This window comes from Melopsittacus undulatus, chromosome 1 (genome assembly GCF_012275295.1).
Source record: "Melopsittacus undulatus isolate bMelUnd1 chromosome 1, bMelUnd1.mat.Z, whole genome shotgun sequence".
Lineage (NCBI taxonomy): Eukaryota > Metazoa > Chordata > Aves > Psittaciformes > Psittaculidae > Melopsittacus > Melopsittacus undulatus.
This window is the reverse complement of record NC_047527.1, coordinates 8207271-8230382: the sequence shown is the minus strand read 5'-3', so window position 1 is coordinate 8230382 and position 23112 is coordinate 8207271. Positions and strand designations below refer to the sequence as shown.

Genomic DNA, 23112 nt, shown 5'->3' with positions numbered 1-23112 from the left:
ATAATGCAGATGCAAATGCTCTGCTGAATAAGGTTTATAAAAACCCAATAGCAGTCAGTAATAAATACTGTGACACACAAGAGCTGCTCCGCAGCCAGGAGGTTGGAGCACTCTGCTGGGATCTGTAATGCAGTGTCCTCACTAGAGCCATGGGATTATACTCATTTCCCTGCATCCTGCTCTATTCCCCAGGCTGAGAGTCACACACAGTCCTCCTCCTCGCTCTGTCTGGGAATGTGTCTTTATATAGAAGGTATCCATTATACAAGATTTATCTTGGGTTTCCCTGCCCTGCTCTCCTAACCGTGCATTTGAGATGAAAATACTGTCAGTGCCTCAGCTGGGTGTCTGAGACAGAAGGGGCAGAAGCAGGGATAGTTTATTTGCTAGAGCAGGAGGCTTTCCTTCTGCAGCAACTCTGTATTACATTGGGTTTATTTCTACCAGGACAAAAGAGCAAACCCACACTTCATTGGAGTTGTGAACCTGTCCCCACTAACAGTATACATAGAGCAGGCCAAAAGCAAAGGTGAAATTGGGCCCTGCTAAACCTGGCCAGCTCTGATAGATGCTGCTCCAGGAAAAGGGCAGAGAGATAACAAGGATGCCTAAGTGCAAACCTGTGTACCTAAGACCTTCTGGTTAGCAGCCCTCTTTCCACAGCGGAACCTAGACTCTGCAGGGACTTTGTCTTAAAGGAAAAAAAAGACAATAACAATAATGATAATAATGTGCCCAGAGGTAATAATAATAATAGCAGTAATGATGATAACAATAATAATGTTTCTAGAGTTACTTGGTGGTAGTCATAGTAGCAGTTGTAGTAATAGTAATGATAATGTTCCCAGAGGTACCTGGGGTGATGTCCCTGCACAATGCATCTTGGCAGGAGTGAGTATTTGACATCTATCTCATGGCTGCACACAACAGGCACCTAAGCATAAGCATTCATTTCTGCTTGTGTTTCTTTGGGGTCTCCGCATTGTATGTGTTGTGCCCAACGCACGTGGACAAGACAGGCTTTTGCAGAGAAGTCAGTCACAAGCATCAGGTTTTATTCCTTCCCACCACTGAGTGTGATGATCAGGATCTCACCTGCAGGACCAATAATCTATGCCCTGAAAGAAGATATCCAGTATTGCTTGGGTTTTATTTGGAGGGGAGCAGAAGCTTGGGAGGTACTTTTGGGTGAAGTATGCTCAAGATGAAAGATCTGGAGCACAGGAAAGTAGCCTCCATGTAGCCTTGAATAAGGCCTTCAAAAAGGCATGACTTCATGCACAGAGAGGTCCTGTGGAGGATCTGGCCCTGGCTGATGTACAATATATGTGATACTTAGTGACTGAAGGAAAAGAAAACAAGCAAAATAATCCCCTAAAATTAGCCATTTTATAGCTTTAGGAGATGGACCATCAGCATCAAGAAAGACAGGGACATGGAGAGTTGCTCTAGAGCTGACTGCAGTTTTCTTAGAGTAAATCTGGATTATTGCAGCCAGTTTTGGTGCATACTCATCCTAAAGAAACACATCAATTTCTCCATGCACAGATAATGCAGCTTTTCCTACACTTCAGCCCTTCACAGATACCCACTGTGTGATCCTGAAGGTTTAACTTCATGAAGAAGTTGCAGTGGGAGGTGGTTATCCTCCAGCCTGGTTGGAATCTATCACTGCTGTCATTTTAAAGGGCAATTGTGAGAAGGCATCTCATCCAGGCTGAAAGAAACAGCATCTTCATCTTAAAACTCCTTCTGTTCTGCAGGATTATTTCCATGGAGTCACAGGTAAGAAGCATCCTCTCCACCGCTGCTCTCCACCAGTTAAGATGCTCTCCAAAATTTACATTTATATTTCTCAGTGCCTTTGCTAGATTTAGAAAGGAAAATTAAAGCATTATTAGGGGCTACAGGGTCAGGTACATACCCAGCCAACCAGCTGGCAATGACTCCACATGGAACAAAGAGATCCCAAAACAAACTTTTAATGAGAAGGATGGCCAAAAGCCAAGCAGACGTTGCAGAGGATACCTCATTAAAGAAATTGATAACCCTAAGTCAGGTCAATCTGTTTAAGTAACTCAATGGCTTCACTCAGATAGGAATAGATCTGTTTAATTTGCCTTCAGAAAAGCAGCAGCACAGTGGGAGCGGAGGAGGAGATCTCATAGAGAGCCATAAGCTTTCCATAAAAGTTGGTAATCAGGGGAAGTTGCATCTGTGGTTTACTCACTTGGAAGAGAGACATCTCACACACAGCGAGCTGAAACACAGTTGTAGGCAGTGAGAGCAACCACACACAAGGAGTGGATCTGCACTCAGCAGCATGTGCTAATACTGTGGGATCTTCCCTGCACAGCCGCAGCCTGCATGGGGAACATGGGGCTGACCAAAAGAGCCAATCTGGCAAATGGGAAAACACTAAATATAAGGTGTGAGCCAGAAACTGATTTCTTTGTACAGCTTTGCAGCATTTTGGTGAGCTTCAGCAGGGAAAAGCAAGATGATTTGTCCCTGGCCATGGCAGGGCGATTGGAACTAGATGATCTTAAGACTCTTTCCAACCCAAACCATTCTGTGATTTTCTTCTGGAACAAAAAGCTCAGAATATGGTTCTTGTTTGGGAAGTCGAGCCCAGGGGCCCCAAGTGGGAAAATAAGTTCTTACAGTTTAAAAAGACCATGCTGTGAACCAAACAGCACCACTTTGCCTCCACCAGGATTTCCGCTCTGCTTTTATTCACCCTTGCTGACAGCACGGTTATCACTTCAGGATTTCCATGATGCTGAGTACAGCACAGCAACCAGTGCGCTGTGCATCCAGGCTGCAAACTGCCAGCAGCCCAAACAGCATCTTGCTAATGACTGCTCCTTATAGGGCACCGTATCAGCAGTAATTAGCAAACTGCCGCTAAGCTCAGACCTCTCATTTGCAGGTATCCGGCTCACCTCACGGATATGACTATGGGGCTTATTTCATCACTAAGCAGACAATAATGCCTTTAAGTAATTGCATGGTTTTGTAATAGGTAAATAAGGACTTTGCTGCAAAAAAAAATAAAAATAAGCCTATCCCTGCTTTTGTCACCAGCAGATCTCAGCAGTAACCCAATAGGAGGTTTTGTCATGCTTGGACTTAATTTACCTTTTAGAGATAATGTATAATAAATTATCATAATGATTAAGAGCCAAACAGTGTAAATTGAGTCCCTAACACCCAGGCTTCAAGTGAACCTTGAGCTTTATTATGTATGAGCATACACAGTGATGAATAAGTACGGCTCTCACAGGCTTTTGTTCCTTGCAGGCATACTTTGAGAGGTCTGGTGCATGTCAGCAGCCCCAAACATTAAATACCTTTCACTTGGACCTCAGATATCATAAGGTTTTGAATTCTTTATATAGACCTTCTGGTCTCAGCACTGGAATCACACCTTGAAGTTTTTCTTGCTAATAGGGAAGTTAGAAAACAAAACGTGAAGAGAGAGACTCCCACATTTCTACCCAACCAGAAAAGGAGGCATTTCAGTGAAACACCATTAAGATAACCATGACATCATTAATCTTATCAACACAACAATAATCCACAAGACTAAAACTGGCAACTACAGTACCAAGTGAAACGCATTTGTCTAGAACAGAGTAGGTTATATTTTAACCCTGGGAAAAGGCATGTCATCCCAATTGAAGGCTCTCCTGATTTTTCTAGAAAGGAACCTGATAGGTACATGCTTAACCAGGGATGTGAGGATCACAGTGGTTGTGGCCACCTCCTACTGCACCAAAATCACCTGCCTCATGGGCATAGGATCACAGAATGGTCTGGGTTGGAAGGGACCTTACAACTCATCCAGTTCCAACCCACTGCCATGGGCAGGGACACCTTCCATTAGACCAAGTTGCTCAAAGCCTCATCCAACCTGGCCTTGAACACATAACAAGGACCTCCAATACCCTACCACACACACAAACGTCCCCTTGGGGATGAAACGAGATCAACCCAAGAGCTACACAGGCTGGAGGGATGAGGATATTACCCAGGATTTTGGTTACATGATTACTATTGACCATTAAGCTGTTCTCCTCTGGCTGGATTTGTTGTTGACTCAACAAAGGAAAGCGCAGAGGGCTGAGTACCTGCCAAGCCTGTGCAGAGCCATTGTGCCAAATAAGAAAGAAAAAGGCAGTATAAAATCAGAAGGAATCCACAGACACTTGCTTTCCCTTACACCTGCAAACCCAAAGCTCTCTTCCCTTTTCTCTCAATGGAAAGCCTGAAAATGCAGAACCTTGGGAGAAAACTACCCCCCATGCTGTGCGTACATAGTGGATGTTTAACAATCCTATCCCAAACTTCACTGCCTGAAGTCCAGTATAGGTTGATTCACCCTCACCTAGGAACTTGCACTTGTTCTTATATGGAAAATGAATGATAAAGCAATGAGAAAGGGGAAAAATCAAACCTGATGAATGCCCACGTTCCCAGGAGAGCCAGCTCTGAGCAGGTGGACACAGCAGGAATCGTGTCTCAAGAGCAGCGAGAGATGCATGATCTGGATCTGCAGAGAGCCTGGGTTAGTCAAATGACTTTTTCAGGGCATTTTGCCAGAATGAAGCAGAATGAAGCAGAGATAATCTGCTGAAAGAATGCCCCATACAGCAGGGGAACAGACAGATGCTTCCTGTGCATGAGATTTCAGGGCAGCATAAGATCTGTATCAGGACACACATTCAGCTTGGTCAGCAGCAGCAGGTCAGAGGGGGGAAATAAAGGTAAAAATAATGCAGAACATCACAATGCAAACACAGAACTACAGCTCAAGTGCTTTGTGTTGGGAAGTTGTCACTCCCTGAGGGCTGGCACGGAGAAACAGCAGCAGCCAGAGCACTTGGAGAACCATCCCAATGCAAAGCTGCATGCAGGCAGTGAGTAACCTAGGGGACTGTGCAAACCCAGGCATTCCTGAAAGGCTCAGTACAAACCTTGGAAATAAGGAAAGCATCACTGGGAAGCAGACTTGGCATTCCCAGCAAGTTGAAATGCAACTTTTGGTTTCAAAGCTACCAAAACCAACCCCAGCCTGCTAACATGCTATACAGCAGAGGTCTGTTCTGTTTGTCTTTCTGGAAGCATCTGTATTTTGAAAGCCTAAAGGTCATCCATCACGGTCATTTCAGACCTCAAAAGTACTGCCTGCAGCTTAGGTTTGGTTTGCTGGGGGCTTTTTTAAGTAGTTCCTTAAATGCCTCAAATTCAGTAACTAAGTAAATAGTGTCGCTAGCAGACTTCTGCCTTCCTGTGGTCAGACTTTCCAGTTATATCATGCGCTCTGTAGCAACATCGTTCCTTGCCTTCAAGTGTTTCAGCATCTCAGAGGATTTTAGATCACATCGTATCTAGGGCTATAGCTGTCCATTGAGTCACACATACTCAAAACACAATGAGTTGAACACAGAGACACACAGAGAGGAGTGCCGTGCGACAGAGGTGTGATGAAGAATCACAATCCAAAATCATCTGAACAAGGAGCATGTTTTCACATCCCACAGCTGCATTTGCAAGGCAGTGGTCATAGAATCATAGAACAGTTCTTTTAGTTCTCTACGGAATGAGCAACAGAATCACAGAATCATAGTTTTGGTTGAAACAGACCTTTACAGGTCATCTATTACAACCTTCCTGCAATGAGCAGGGACATCTTGAACTAGATCACACAGACCCACATCCGGCTTTATTCTTTCACATATTTAGTTATTAGCAGAGAACAGAAATGACGTTTCTATACTAAAGAAAATTCACTTTTACATCCTCTCATCCCTTCGTGAGAAATGCCAACAAAAGCACTCTTTTCACAGTGACAGTGAGCGCGTGTGAGGGCAATGGGCTGTCAAATTCAAGACAAACGTGTTAGAATACCAACGATGACTTGCATACACAGCAGAGCTATTCTACTGAAAAAGAGCTCACGAATCTGCTACTATAAAACATCAGATAAAAGGATCTGGACAGTGGGAGCAAAGGGGAATTGCCACAGAAATTACAACTGATGAGGAAAAGCTCCATCCCCAGGCTATCACCAGCAACTGGGGCTTCAAAAGACCACCAGAAAGTTGTGAAAGGCTCTTTAAGATACAAAAAGACATTCTCCTCCTCAGCCTTTTGGAGACAGCAATACAACCCAAAGCATATAGAAGGTTCAATACCTGGCATATCAGTAACCCTGCTTTCCTGGGTTACTCAGAACTGTAGCACAGAGGCAAGTTTCAAGGTCAAACAGACTTTGACAAAGCAGCAACACCTCACTGGAACTTAAATCATAAAATCACACAACAGTTTGGGTTGGAATGGACCTTCAAGGCTCATCCAGTCCATCCCCCTGCAATAAGTAGGGACATCTTCATTTCAGGACATCTTCCATTTCAGGTTCCCCATGTTTGCCCTTTGGCATCGGGCTCACAGCATGCTTTCAAGCAGGGGACAAGGCCAAGTATTAAATACTTGAGGCAGTTGTTTTCTCATGTGGAAAACAAGCACTTTGGGGTTCACTCACTGCATGTGAAAGCACCTGGGTCTGAGTCAGTCTGGACCTCTCATCCATGAAAGGGTTTGCAGGGGGAAGACACCAGCTGGGTTAGTTTTTGGCTAAGCCATACATCTTAGCATGAGTGATTATCTGGGGTTTGATTCAGGAATCCAAATCCTGGGGTTGCAGGGCAGCTCTGAGTCAATTAGGCCAGTAACACATTTTTATCTTCTATGAAAAGAAGAGCAGATCCTATTAATTTTGAACCATAAAGAAGCTTCTCCCTCTCTTTCACACTCATCTACAAGTGACAACACCTATCTGCTGGATGTTTTTTTCAGTAGATTATCACCAAAATATGTATTTTTTCCTTTTTTTGTTTTATGGGTTAAGAGAAGCTTGCAGGCACAGCTCTGACTTTCAGTGAGGTGCACAGAGCCCAGTGCTACTTAGGCTATGAAAGCCTCTCATCAGCTTACGTGATGGACACAGCCTCAGGGCTTCAGCTCTCCCCAGAAGAAAACCACAAAACCACTATCACCTCTCTTGATTTAGATGCCCCAGCTTCTACCCTCTGGCACTTGCAGCCCCTAGCAGAGAGGTTAATGGGATCTCACTCCTATCCACGCTGGGACAAGACCCATGCGATCTTATGTCACACCTCAATGCCTGAGCAAGCCACCAAGGCTTCTTTAACTGTCAACAGGGATGAAGTCCCACCTCCGCAGCCCGTTTTTTCTGCGTTTCCTCTAAAATGAGACAAATCACATGCCAGAGTACCTATTTGTCTTTGTGACCTATAAAAGGAGGACAGATATCCAGCTCTGACAGCAGTGCATGCATTGCAGATGCTTGTGCTCAGTCAGATACATCCCACACTGCTCTCCCGCACTCTAAGCAAATTCCCAACACAGAAAAACACTCCCTGCTCCAGAATTGCTTACCCCTTCCCCATACTCTCATTTCATAAGGTGAACAGTTTGTTTCCTATTAAAAGAAACCGAAGTATTCTTCAAAGCAAACGAAGCCACAATTCCTTTGGCAATGCCAGAGAACACCCTTCTGCGAGGTGATTCCTAAATCATGGGGTCTCAGCAATGTATTAGTCCCAGGATCAATACTGACAATAGCTCTATCAGCCAGCACCACTGATGATGAACAAGATTGGCCCACGAGAGCCACACATGAGACCTGCAGAGACACAGAAACCAAAGCCCTACCCTCAAGCACTGAAAGACAGGGCTTGTTGCCAAACATAAACATGATTTTCCTTCATATCTTAGTCATGCCACATGTTTTTGCTCTCACTGTACTTCCTAAGGAAATGAGTCCCAGAAGCCAAGCTTTTTTCCTTGTGGTTTGTTTTCCCAGCTCCTCTGAGCACTGACTCCATTTGATGGCTTTCCCTCACCCATTTTGTCCTCTCTGCCAACCCAGGACACCCACAAGTACAGTGTTCTCAGCACTTCCTCACCTGAGAAGCCACAGAAATGAATAATAAGGACATGCCTGAGAACAAAATGTACTGAGCTGCCATGGTTGGGAAGCCCTGAGAACTCAAACCCCCCTTTCCCCAGCACAGGCACCATTTCCATACCTCCATATATCCCTTCCGAGTGCTGCAACCAAGAGGAGACAGAGACAATGCTGCTCCAGGTTTCATCCTACTAGAGAAGAAAAGACAAGTGTTGTGGTAGCAGCTCCCTTCACTCTCCATAACAAGTGATGCATGAGAATAACATCTCTCTGGTAGGTACCAGAGTAACTGCAGTCCACATGGCACCTCAGGTTACAGAGATGCCTGGGCAGCAGTAATTCCTCTGTGCACGAGTTTTTCTGCTTGAAAACACCTCTGCAGCTACTTTGGGCCTGGCAGCCCTCCAAACTATGATCCCATGGGGTGCTACTGCACACCTGGACTGAGTCAATCCCATACCCATGCATCTTTCACTGTTCAAGGGTTACCATGGCTGGACATTCAAGGACACCTCTTTACCAAGCAGGGCTACCAAATCCTGCTGAGGGACATGTACACTCACCACACTGCCAACCAGATGCTGGTTACAACGAGTTGCAACCATGTCTACTACCTATCATAGAATGGTTTGGGTCAGAAGGGACCTTAAAGCTCACCCAGTTCCAACGCACTGCCATGGGCAGGGACACCTCCCATTAGAGCAGGTTGCTCCAAATGACATCCAAACTAGCATTGAACACTGTCAGGGATGGGGCAGCCACAGCTTCTCTGGGCACCCTGTACCAGCACCTCAGCACCCCCATAGTAGATGAGCCACATTCATTCTTGTCATCTAGCATATGATGGGTTTAGAGGTTGTGGAAAACAAAAGCCATTTAGTTAAGACTCTCATACAGAGAGAATTCAGATATCATAAACTACCTGTCCAGCAAAAGGAAGCATCCTTTCTTTTTTAAACAGGTACATTTAGGATCAGGTAAACATTAAACACTCATTTCCCCATCCAAAACAGTGGAGTATCTAGGAACATTACTTAGGCATATTTTACCATCACATCAGTCATGTTTGCACAACACGGGATATCATATGGAGAACCCTTAAAGGAAAAAAGAGCCCATAAGCACTATTTATCCTACTGGAGTCTCTTTATACTGCAAATTCAAAGGTTCCCCATATGTCCTCATGACTTTAAACTTCTGGTGTCTGTGACTTCCCCATGGAATAAGCCCTCTGCATGTCAGCTCTTTAGCAGTAGATGCCTAAGGAGTGCCAATACTTCAAGTACACTGTGCAGGCCTATTCAGCTCTCATCCAAAAGTTTTTAGTGTGACAGCACATTTATAAAGGATAGAAAAGACACATTAATTAAAACAAGACAAGCTCTGAAAGAGGTGCAAAGTAGCAGCTACAGTCTACAGCAAAAACCACACTAAACTGGAGTTCCCAGCTGTTCTGTTGTAGAGAAACAAAACCCTGTCTTCAACCCAGTGTCCTATCCAAAGTCTACCCCCTTTTGCTCATGTTAAAAATGAGCAGTCTCTATTTACCTAATGTCTATCAACAGGATTCCCCAAAAGGCTGGGATCAGAGATAATATCACAGACTCTTGTTGGAACAAAGACAAAGTAAATGTTATCTTGTTTCCCTCAAACTCTAGGCCAGTGCTCAGCCTGTGATTATATAGTAGGAATAAGTTCAGATCAATACTGTCACCGAAACCCATCTTTTCAAAGCAGTGCCTACAGCAGCATTGCAGGTAGAGGGGCCAGCTGTTACCAGATGTTGGGAAGCACTTGTGCTTGCATCAACAGAATGTGCTACAGACATATTCTGGATATTTCATAAATAATAGACAAGTCAGCCAGGAATGGTTTTCCTTCATCATGGATGGGTTGATAGATAGTTGTGTGTATGTATGTATCTTTATACAGATATGTCTCCAGGTGCATATATATATCCAGGTGCATGTGTGCATATATATATACATATATATAATATATATATTTCCAGGTGTGCATATATATACACACACAAACACATGCATCTGCTTCAAGAGGTACCTTGTGTAGGGAAAATCTGGGCTCAGCTTGCCCAAATGCTCCATCTAAACCTGCTTCTATTTTTCTTTCCCATACACTAAAAGGTAAGAGAGGTGTTCCCATTATTTCTTGTTGTAATCTGGGACCTTGCAGTGTAGACCTTGCTAGTTTTTATTATTCCCACATGTGGCACAGTTCCTTTCCCATTGTTATTCACTGACATATTGTCACTGCAGGGGATAAAGGAAGGAGCAGGCAGAGCAATGACACGAAACACAAGGTTTTAACCTGAAGTTTATTCCTTTTTGGCTGTCGGAGGCTGCTTGAAGCATGAATCCACTTCTGCTGTTTAAAACCGGAATTACCCAAGTGACTCACCTCTTGCTGAGAGAGGGAGCACTGGCTTGTTCCACTTGTCTGTGCTTACAGCAAGAACCTGATTCCTGCAATTTATTCCTGGGCCTGCCATGGACTGCATTAGGGGAAATCACAATAAAACCTGGAAAACTTGACAGCTTTAAACTGCTGCTTCCCTTCCCAACAGACTCTCACTGTGCAGACTTGTTTAAGTTCAAATACTGAGGCTGAGACTTGTGCTTACACTGTAAACCTCATTCACATAGTCATTAGCAGCACTAAATTGGAAGAGAATCTGCTATGAAAGTTAGTCATCTGGTACCCTGAAAAAAGTGCTGGCATGGTTGTTTGATGTTCTGAGAGGGGCTGCTACTCCAAACATGGAGATACCAGAGCTTTTCAAGTCCTGCTCATTATTTGCTTTGCAATGACAAAGGAAACAGTAAGGGCTTTAATCTGTAAATAATCTTTCCTTCGGGGATCTGGGAACAATCTACAGGACAGAACATTTCCTCCATGAAATGTTTCATTAAAGTGCTGCTCACTTAATAACAAGTTTGGGGAGACAGAAAAAAAGAAAAAGGAAAAGAAAATAAGTGATGGATTTTTATGCAAAGCCACAATTCCTGCACCTCTTTGCTGCTGCTCTGCTACAAGCAGCTTGCTTGAGTTTCAGATTTGGCTTTGCATAAGAATGTTTCACAGAACAAGAGGGGCGAAAAAGATACTTAAGCACAAGGGAAATTTTAAGAGGGAAAATACAAGATAAGGTGGCCAGATGAGCAGTTAAAAGCTCCAACACCTTCATCTTGGAACATCAAGTAAAATGCATCTACTTCCATGCAGATTGTGCCCCTCTCCTAAAAGTACACCCCTCCTTGGTGCACAGATATTCAACCTCAGATCAAGGCATTCTCAAGGGTTCTTTTTCTTTCAGCCGCTTTCAGTCACTTCCTCCACTCACCCTCACTCTGTCCTACACCCCTTGATACATCCGATACAGGGCAGCACATTGGATTTGAGTTTTAGTGCTGTACATCACCACAATTGATCAGATTTCAGCAAAAAGACTGTGTAATGATGATTTCAGAAAGAGGGAGGATTCATTTTTCTGTGATATTGCAAATCAATCTTCATTTTAGAGTAATTAATTCCAGCAGCTACGAGACTGGCAGCACAGACGCTATCACTTCAGGTACCCAGTACTGCCCAGGTACCCTGCAGCAGTGCAAGCTACAGGCTTTGTAACTAAGATTTATGATAGGACTCTTCTGTCCAGTAACCACCACGAGTGAGACAGTACAGGTTGCCCAAAGAGGTGGTAGATGCCCCATCTCTGGAGACATTCAAGGCCAGGTGAGATGGGGCTCTGAGCAACCTGATGTAGTTGAAGATGCCCCTGCTCATTGCAGAGGGGTTGGACTAGACCTGTAAAGGTCCTTTCCAATCCAAATCATTCTAAGGTTCTTTTACCCCCAAGTTCAGAAGCAGAGGACTATGACTGCAACTTACAGGAGTAGCAAATACAAGAACAGCACCTAAGGGAGCCCCACTGCTTGTCCAGGCAATATGGGGTGAAATCCTGGCTACAGCAAATTTGGTAAAAGCAACATACAGAGGAAGGAGCTCAACAGTCTGATTTGCAGTGGCTTGGTTATATTAAGGATGCTGGAAAATGCATTGATGATTCTGGCTAATAATTAAGACCGTCAAACTAAAACTTTGGGTCAAATCATGTTCCCATTTTAGTTCATTTAGATCTGTGAAAATGAACTGAATTACTCAAGATCCTTGTTGACGTAATAAAGCTGGTCATTTTGGCATTGCAGTCCACGGGTACTCATTACAGAAGCTAAACCACAAGCTTGCTCCAGATGGTTTGTCTCTATAACACAGCATATATCCAAGGCACTTCATAAACTAATCACCTACTGATCATATCCCTTCAATTAAAAATTACTCAATATTTCCAAGTGCTGGCAGTCATTTCAGAAATACCAGAAAATTATGAAGTGCTTGGCCAATAATACCCAGCTTTTCCTACATTATGGAAATGTCAACTAAACAACATTAACCAGTTTGGTAACCAGTTTATATCTGCCGCATGGCGTATTTGGAAGTTCCTCCACCTCTACATCTGTTGTGGCCACAGCCTTAGTGGGACCTGCTGAAAGCAGAGATGAATAGGGAAAAAATGTCGTTTATCCTACAGTGGGGGTACAGATGGAGAGAACTTTTAGAGCAATCTGATTCAATCAGATGGCAAAAGCTGTAAAGGAAGCTCCAGCATCACTCCTTTGTGATGATGCGGGCCTAGGTTGATGAACACATTGCTGCTCAGGAGAGAACACAGGAGGGGAAAGGTTTGCTGAGCAGTGCAAGGTTAACCAGGAGCTTTCATTCCCCACCCTAAATCGCACATTTCCTTACTTGGCCATGCCACTTATTCTGATTTGTATCAGGTGAATATAGAAAAGTAGAGAGATGTGGACCTGAGATTATGAAGATCGCTTTTTTTTTGTGGAAAACAGAAAAATACAGAGGGTTCAGTGCATGGCTTTACGAGTTCCTTCTACAAGGTAAAGACACAAAACCAACTAGGGTTTTTATTCTTAACTCCTCAGAGCATAGCTCACCAGCTATTTCAGTTTGAATCAATGAAGTCTCTTCTCCAGGAATGCAGTCATTAGCTCCTCGAGTCTCTGCTGATAGGCAGGCAGGGTTTACATTACTCAGGGCTAACAACCTGGGGTAACTAGCAATAAAGCTAAATTATGCCTTTGATGAAGTAGCACACTTCCTTACTCATTGTAAAGAAAATGAAGTGTATTCTCCAGTAAAATGGTTGTGCATGTCAAATTTAGCTCAATATACTTAACGCTGTAGCCATGCTTTCAGCCAGGAAAAGGTGGCTGAGCTTCACAGAAGGAGCAGATGTTTGTATGGGATAACTGAACCAGTGCGAGCAAAATCTTCCTGTACTGCTCCTTTTTGACAAGAATTCACTGGTTTTTCACTATGCTGGGTGAACTGTGGGCTGTAGGTGTCTCATGGTCCACAAACACAGGATGCTCCATGGTCATCTAAACAAACTTGCATGCACCTTGTCATTCCCTTTGGAACTACAGCTTGCTTGTCTGCTGGGACAGCTATCTACAATCACTTCCCAGAGACTGTAATTAAGGTATTTGATTCAGTCACTCATGTCCCCTATGCTTTTAGTGTTTAAAAGTATTAATAACCCTAATTGCTATATAGCTATGTAACTAGTACTGTAGTTAAAAGCTTAGAGCATCTCAAATAGTTATGGCAAAGAGACAACTAGCTATTGGAAGATCAAAGTGGATAACAGAATTCAAGGATAAAATGTTCAAAGGGAATAAAGCAGGCCAACACATGAGGCCACCCATCTTGCTCCCCGACATAGCATGGCTGCCTTCAGGAAGTTCAAACCCTATGCAAGTGTGTCACTACACCAAAACTGTGTTTTGCAGCAAAGACAAATGTGACTTTGAGAATATGCATATGTAACATACATATATGTGTATGTATGCAAAACAACATATATAACATACCAGTTTCCTTTAGAGCAGTCCTGGGAAAAGGTGTATTCAGCTTGCATTTTACTATGTCATACAGACAAACATGACATAAACACAGCCTTAAAAATGATCATGTAGACAATCAAAATGCAAACAGAAAGTGTATTAATTTGGGGCTGTAAAGAAGTTGGCCATCACAGTGCTTTCCCATCCCAAACCTGTACATTTGCCTTTGGTACTTCTCAGTGTGCACCTGCTGAACTTGTGCTAATAAAGATGGATTTTCTTCATAGCAAATAGATAAGCCATAGTTTTTCTTCCAGAAACCCCAGTATTTTCAGCTAACAACTCCCCCTTGTTCTAGGTTGCAGACCTTTTCTTACAGATGCCACTCGTAACTAGAGGCCTGGGTGTACTGGCTTATTTTCACTTCACTGCTAGCAACTGGAGTCACTGCAGGTCATTAAAGAGACTTGTCTGGCTGAACAGCTTCCAGAATTGCAATGAAGCAGTTACCCGATATCTTCAGGAGAAAAGTGCTATGCAAATAAAGAGCACTGTGTTTTATCAGAGGGTCCTCTGATTACTATCTCTTATTAGTCCAGTAGAGGTAAATGGATTCTAACCTGAGTTTTTGCAATAGTTTCCTGGACAGAAAGCCTTTAGATCAAAGTAAAGAAGCTATAGTTCATTTAACTTGACAAATTTAAACAAACTGTAGGAAGCCAAGCTTCTTTTCTCATATTTACAGGTCAACTGCCTTGAGACAATGTCTGAAGTACAAACAGACTTTCAGGGCCAGATTCTGACTTCATTCAGCATAGCATAAACCGGGAATAATCCCTTTAGAGATTAGTAGGAGCGAGATCTGATTCAGGCTCTCGGAATTAAGCACAAACCATGTGCTTGCTGGGTTTATTCTAATTCTGCTAAGCACAAAGCAATTCTCCTTCAGCACGTCCCTCTTACTCTGTATAAAGCTCCCTGAGCTGAGAAGCACAGGAAGCGCTACTGATAACACCCAACAGAAAATGTTTGTTATTGCAAAATGCTTCTGCTTGCAAAGTTATTTAATAATGCTTGCAATTAAACAAAACAACAGCAAGCAAAACACAAATGAACAGAAATCACCAGAACAACCAACGCTTCAAATGACACAGGCAAAGTTGTGTTTAGAGATCCCTCCAGACCCCCAAAACATGAAGTGAACTACAGCTACCCTCTTTTACAAGAAACCAACACATTTAATTACTCTGATTTACAGCATCTGTCTCTCATTCTGGGTATAAATCGAAGGAAAACATAAGCAGAGCTTTTGCCAGATGCATTGCATATATCCTTAGGAAGCATCCCAACAGGAATTCCAGTATTGGTACAAATGAATGCAGTATCATCTTAAAGTCACTGTGTCCTTCCCCTGCCACCATCTCCTTTGAAAGTACAGGCAATAAAAAGACAGACACGCCATGAAGTCCCTTGCTTATTTTTAGGTAAGATCAAAAACCAAGTCACCACACTGATGAAACTGTGCATCACTGTGCAGCTATACCAAAAGGACAGATTTTCCATTCATCGTGCTTATGGTACATCCCTGATAACATACCAGTTTGCATGGGCACCTAAAGAATCTTGCTGAAAGAGGCTAAGTCTCTATCCTATTTAGATCAAGATACAATTCTCACAGGTGATGGGGAACTATGAAGTTACGCACTGAGGATAGCATGAGCCTGCATAAACACTATTCTCATTTGATGTGGAGTAGTTTAGTCTCTCTGCTATGATGGTTGCACTGTTCATGCCTCCCAAAATAGCCTTCTGAGCAGAGTGAAGGACACCTTTAATTCCACATGCTAGCTGTGCTACTCTATTCTGCACAAACAGCTTTAACTCTCCCAACACTCAAGTTGCTCTGCAGGTTCCCACTGTATGCCCTGAAGATCACTCATCAGGGCATGAAATCTTTCACCAGGTACTGTTGACTAGGATCCCCTGGCCTTTGAAGAGGAAAAAAAAGCCTTGTAACTATCTCATGTCCCAAGAATTCTGGGCAGGAAGCTGAAATTCAATAGGAGCTATAAGTAGACCACTAAAGGCAGTCAGACCTATGAAAGCATTTCCCTTGGGAAGGGGAAGCTAAGTTTGTAATGAAGAAAACTTCATTTACTTTCCACTGGACTTTGGGACAGAGATGACCAATGGCTCTGTTAAAAGTACTCTGCTATGATGATTGAACAGTCCCATTTGCTTTGCTTTAGGTAAGAAAACCATCACCCACAAGCCCGTTCATACAAGTGCAGCGTGTATTAAAGTTTATAAGAAGGCACAAGCTTTGTAAGTCTCATTAAGCGGATGACAGCTTCAGCAGTTGATTCGAACACACGTGCCGAGCACCATGCCTGTGCTGACTCAGAAGGAAGCATGCTTCCCACTCTATCTCTGCGAGGTATTTCGGGCTTGACTTCAACAGTCTCCAGGTAGTGAGCGGATCAAGACCTAATGAGCTCATTAGATATGACAAGCCTATGCTCAAGGTTACTGTGCATGACCCTGTTCTTTCTTGGAGAAAGGTGAAACCGTCACACAGCATTTGTTACTGATGGGAGACAGGATTAAACCCAAAGCACAGCACTTGGTACGAGATGCAGAAACACCTTAATTTCCTTGGAAGTCAATACTGTGGGTGCCAGCCAAAGCAACACTGCCATGTACCTGCTCAAGATAGCAATCAGCTCACAAGAGAGTATGGCAGCTGGGAGACCTAAAAGATTGGTTCCGACAGTTATAAAAGCAGGAGGGATTTTAATATTCAGGTAGAGTGTCAGTGGCCAAATAACAGAGTTTCTGCTTCTAAAAGCCACACCTGTCAAATGAAACTTGATTAGATACAGAAGTAAAAATGGTATCCAGGTTTTGACAAATTCAGAACAGTTCCCTATGTAGAGGTGAAGGAGATGCTTTTCAGGATGAGCAAGTCTCTCCTGGTCCTACCCTCAACATGACCCTCGGGCACCAATGGCAGAATGCCACATCTCACAGTTCAAGTGAGGAGGATGCCAGCAGCACAGGAGCAAGTGGCACCAGTTTGAACAGCACCAAGTTTCACCCTGCAGAAGAGGTGCCTTTCTTCCGAGAGCTAGGTTACATGCCAACCTGGTAATCCCACCTTCAGTGTGCACACCTCTGCCAAGCAAGCAGGGAACTCCCATAGGAAGCACAACTGGATGCCTTGAGGTCTCTTGCTCCATCTCCAGTCTGTTCCACGAGAAGCAGTGTTCAAGGCCAGCTTGGACATAGCCTTGGGCGACATGGTCTAGTGTGAGGTGTCCCTGCCCATGGCAGGGGTTTGGAACTGGATGATCTTAAGGTCCTTTCCAACCCTAACTATTCCATAACTCTGAAACTCCTCACTGAGGATGCACACAGATACCTTCTGCATCCATGAATCACAGCCAGTAGATTTCCATGCAAGACACTACAGCATGTAAAAGCTGTCCTGGCAGGCAACAGCCAGACTCATAATGCTGTTTTCCAAGTTCAGAGACATGCCAAAAGTGTGGTTAGTGGCTCTGAGAACAACCTCAGGGAAGAGCTGCACCTTGATGAAATGCCATTTCCAAAATGAAGCTGTGCTGGGGTTTTTTCTTCCTAAAACACAGAGACTCTCCAACTTTGTGTGTGGTAAAACAGATCAGAGAAATGGCATTTTGAGCAGAGCTTCTTTAGGAATTCACACACACACCAAGAAGAAAAGCTGGATGTGTGGGTCCCTGACAGCATGCCAGAGGAGGATCCAACTGCTTTCTGCTGCACTAACATCTAACTCGTGGTCAGGCCTGTTCCCACAGGACAACTGTTCTTTCTTCCAAAAGAACAACTTGAAATGGGGCAAACTTCTCAGGATTGTTTGTCGATTAGTGTGATGACAGTCCCCACAGAGAGCACTGGGGTATTTTAAGCCACAGAGACAAAGGACTACTATCTAAACTGGGGTGGGCGAAGCTCTTCTCCAAGAAACAATAGAGGCAGTGAGCACTTCTGGCTCAATCTGGTCAAACTTCAGCTTTAGATAGCGGGATTCACTCAAAGCTTTTACAGGTAATGAAAAAGTGTGTGAGCTCCTTTTAAGCTGGCAGAAACAAAGCACAACAAATGAGTTCCTCTCCTGTGCCAGCAGCAGGTCAGATGGCAGCATAGGAAACAAGCAGCCTTTTCTCCTGGTGCTCTGTAAAGCAGACAACCCCGCTCCAAACAAGCTGGGGTGATCATAATCATCATAACCTATCGATTCTTCTCCTTCCAAACCTTCAGTTTTCCCCCTCTTACCTAAATAAAAATCCCAAAACGACTTGCAGTTACATAGCAACACGCTCTGCAAACACACTCAACTCAGTATTGACAGGAGACTCTCACCTTGCAGAGAGCAACATACCCTCAACTCCTTTGTTTCATTGCTACCAGCAAACATTTTAGCCACTTTTGCAATTACTGTATCACCTTGTAAAAATACAGGATTGTTGGAAAACACAACAGCAATCATCCAACTCCTCCTCACAAACACTTACATAGCTGCTCGAGGCTTGTTTGAAGTACTGGTCATTTTACAGGGCAGTTACAGGGCTTTTGGAGGAGCCCAGGTAGGGCACAAATCAGTATCTTAATGGGTATTCACACCGGCTCTTGTTGGTGTAACTTAACTGTCTGAAGGCACTAGAACAGGCTGGATAAGGGAATAGCGATTGACGCAATCTGGATTTATGCAAAGCATGTGACACTGTCTCACATGACATCCTTGTCTCTAAGCTGGATGGACATGGATTTGATGGATGGAACACTCAGTGGATAAGGATTTGGCTGAATGGACATGCTAAAAAAGTTATGGACAACAGTTTGGTGTCTGAGATCAATGACAAGTTACATTCATTAGGGGTTGGTATGGGACTGAAGCTGTTTAAAATCTCTGTTGGTGACATGGACAGCAGGATTGATGCACCCTCAGCAAGTGTGCTGATGACACAGCTGTGCGGTGTGGTTGACACACTGGAGGGAAGGGATGCCATCCAGAGGGACCTGGACAGGCTCGAGATGTTAGACAATACCAACACCATGAAGCTCAATAAGGCCAGCTGCAAGGTCCTGAATATGAGTTAGGGTGTGATAAACACATAAAATGTATTGGCTTCCACAAATTATAGGTGTGGTTATGTGGATACAACTATACGAGTTTACAGCAACAAAAACAAAGCTCCATAAAGACACAACATCAGACAACAAGTTAAAAAAGGCTCAGAACTCTTGAGCAAAACAGAGTCACATAGTAAAAGAATCTGTAAACGTAAAGAAAGAGGGGGCTTGTTATGAGAAAAGCTAGTGCCCGGAAAATATAGAGTTAAAGTACTTTTTAGCTTAAGTTAGGTTGTAGAAAGAGAACAATATTTATGTTGTAAGTCTGTGGAATTTAGTGGCCCCACTAAACGTGAGTTAATTGTTTCACACCATCCTTTTGCTTATCAGTTAGTTCAGAGACAGAGCCTCCCAAACATCTGCTCGCTTGGGACACTCCTTGTCTGCCCATCCTGCAATAAATTTTGCAGGAAGGTCACACTGGTTTACATCTTTGCTAGTTACCAAAATAATTACAGATCTGTCTGGTTTTAGTGAGTTGTGTGATTACTGAGGCGTCCAACTGTGCCAAAGGTGAAAAGGACACTGTGAGGAAGACTGCTTACTTCATCTTGAAGACCCCTACTCATAAGAAGAAGACTGCTTACTTCATCCTCAAGACCTCTGCCCACAATCATCGGAGAGCAGTGCGCAGACACCAAAAGGAAGATACTTATGACAAGAAGTTCCTGGAACTAGTTATAACATTCCCCACCTATATGTAGGAATTATGAATACGTATGTGACTAACGCAATAGTGAAGGTATATAAACCTGTAACAAATACTAATCACTTGTGCCTCTGGCTCCGGTTATGCACCCAGCACTGCTTGCTTTTACTTTATTGACTTTGTCCCTAAATAAAGCCTTGTTATCTCCTTTAGAGGGGTGAATTCGTACCTTACAAGGGCAATGACAAGCACAAATACAGGTTGTGCAGAGTCCAGACTGAGACCAACACTGAGGGTAAAGACTCGGGGGCATTGGTCCACAAGAAACAAGACATGACCAGGCAACATCATATCTTTGTATGGGAGAAGGATGTTTTTCACTGTTGTAAGTAATTCACAAGGGGTAATGGGTTAAAACTGAAACAGGGGAAGTTTAGATTGGCTATAAGAAAGAAGTTCTTTACTGTGAGGGTGCTGAGGCACTGGAATGGGTTGCCCGAGGAAGTTGTAAATGCTCCATCCCTGGAGGTGTTCAAGGCCAGGCTGGATGAAGCCTTGAGTGGTACGGTTTACTGTGAGTTGTCCCTGCCCATGGCAGGGGGGTTGGAACTGGATGATCTTAAGGTCCTTTCCAACCCTAACTATTCTATGATTCTGATTCACCAGCTGACATGTAATTTTGAGTTTGCGTATCTGACTTACTCAGACGTCTATAATATAAACGTGACAGACAGGCTGTGATGTAGTGAGGCAAGATTATCTCAGAAAGGGACAAAGGTAACTCTGCTGCACTTTGCTTTATTCCATGGAATTTACACCCATGTTTTGACCTGTATCAGTTATCCCAGAGCAGTTTAAAAGGTTGCTGCTTCTCTTCTCCTTGTAAGCTTGATTGTGCACAGGCTGCTTCTAATTCTCCTAATAAGCATTAAACTGAGAAGCAGGGAAGATCCTTTATTTACTTGAAATGCACAGAACTGTCCCTGAAGAGAAAATCCGAGTGAACCTTCCAAAGAATAACAACTTCAATACAGAAAGAGTTTCAAAGACACCGGAAACAAAGACCCAAATTCATGTATAATATCAGTATTGCCATCGGCCAGCACAAACTGTCTTGATGCAGGTCACATCAAATTCACAGGAAGTTTCTGAAGGCAAACTTTCCTCTCAGCTCTTTGAAAAGGAGTAATTCTGATTACCTGGGAATCTGAACTGAGCTGGAATTCAGTAAACCAAAGAGCAAGAATACCTCATTTGATCAAAACCATCATTATCTTGACCTGCCGGTGTTTAATTCAGGTTTGCTTCTATTTTTTGGTGACAAAAATGAGGAAAAGTTTTGTTTCCATTGAATTGAAGCCGTTTAGCAGATATTTTATGGCTTGTGGATGCCCAGGTTACAGTCCTGCTCTATGCCAGCATCATATTGTCTTTGAAAAGAAATAAGCAGGCTGCAAGGAAAAGACAAGGACAGGAAGGAACGAAATGTATCTCCTACTTCACAGATTATCTATGGAGAGGTGGTGTTTCAGATGAGACACTGACAGTCCTATGCTGCCTCCTGCAAAGTACAGAGTACGTAGAAGATACAGAATATGTAGAAAATTAACTAAGTTTGGTATGAGAAAAGGAAAAAGTTAAAGAAACTTTACATGCAGCATCTGGCAGTGTTAAAAGAAGACAAAAATTGCATCCTTATTCAGAGTTCCCAGTGCTGCGAAAAGCTCCACCAGGTGGTGGGATTAACAGCACTTGAAATATGCTGTGGAGCTGCATTTTTTCTTACTCCTTTGCTTTTAAAAGCACGTTTCTGCTTCACCACGCTTTTGAAGATACTTCCAACAGAAGCGCCTAATAAAAACGTATTACTGCTATCATTTAACAGCAGTGTTTGCAATGTGCTTGGCATAAAAGATGCTGTTATAACCTAGAAGATGGGACTGCCATCTGCATGACCCTGATTTCCCCTCATATTGCTCCCAGTTTTACATAAACAAAAAGCAAACTGATAAGCAGATACAAAGTCATATATAGGATTATGTTTAGCTTTAAAAGCTACTTTCCTCACTTGAGATGCCATCACCATTACTGAAATCATCAAGGTTGGAAGAAAAACCACAGACAAGGCTGCAAGTTCCTTTCTGGCTGGGATGCGTGAAAAAACTCACTGCCTCCACAGCACAACCAGAGTGTGCACTAACTGAGTGACCAAAATAAGGAATCAGGGTTTTCTCTTCTTTTGCTCTTTCAGAGACTGTTCTCTTACATGCTATTAGCAGAAAGGTAAAATAAATGTATATTAGACAGAAGAGGACTTTAAAAATCTAACTGTTACTTTAAAGCTGGTTTGGCAGGACCGCAGACTAAGACTTTGTTGAGGCACAGGATTTAAACCTGCTGCTGCTGCAATGTTACCCTACAGCCACACCAAAATAGAGTAAATGAAGTGAGAAACTGGCAGAGGAACAGAGCACTAAGTTCACCATAGACCTCCACCGGGGCTTTGCCGTTTCCAGGATAATCAAGGAAACAAATGCCTTTAACTAACAAACAAACCCACCTTTTTTATTCACATCAGCCATTCCCACCCCTATCCCCGACCACCACCTGAGCATGCAGTCAGATTAAAAACAGTTCGGGTTTCCAGATAAGCCCAGAAGGAAACCCCAAGCGCAGCTGTACCCTGCAGATAACCACCCCACCATTGACATGAGCAGGAAAGAGGACCCAGGGCCAACCCAAACTTCTCCTAATGTGAGAGCAGCTCTGTGAAGGCATTATAAACCATGGACTGAGCACCACTGGCTTTGGATTGAAGCATAAACATTTAGAAGGGGTGAATGCAATGGCCACATAAGACATTGGAGGCATGGGACACAATGGATGTAGCGATTCAAGTATTTCCAAACAGATGCTTCACACAGTGCCACCTCCTTCCAGCTAAAGCCTTGTAAATAATATACAGGAGGAGTGTGCTACTAATTGAGTATCTGATGAACTGCCAAGGAAGACTCCAGTTAGAGGTGACTCTTCATTTCAACTTACTATACTGAAGAGCACCAACATAAATGAACTCATGAGGACAGGATCAAAGTAGAATTGAGACTTTTTTATATCCTTGAATCTCCTGTCCATTTTTCCACACCAAAATTTAATTTCCTTTTCAAAGAGAGCTTCTGGAGCTTATGAAAATTGACCCAAAAGATTACAAGGGCTTTGTCACCCTTCCAATCTCTCTGAAAGATCCATAATTAGGGAGTTTTCTTCCTCTAACACGTGTGCCCTGCAGGCAAATATACAATTCAGACTTACAATTATATGAATGAGTTATTTCAACGTACTGGATA

At 43.3% G+C, this 23112-nt stretch overlaps 1 protein-coding gene across 1 annotated transcript in view; it reads right to left on the bottom strand.

The window, feature by feature from the left end:
* Positions 1–23112, bottom strand: part of ST3GAL1 (ST3 beta-galactoside alpha-2,3-sialyltransferase 1) — a 73277-nt gene that overhangs the window by 49252 nt on the left and 913 nt on the right. The window lies entirely within an intron of this gene.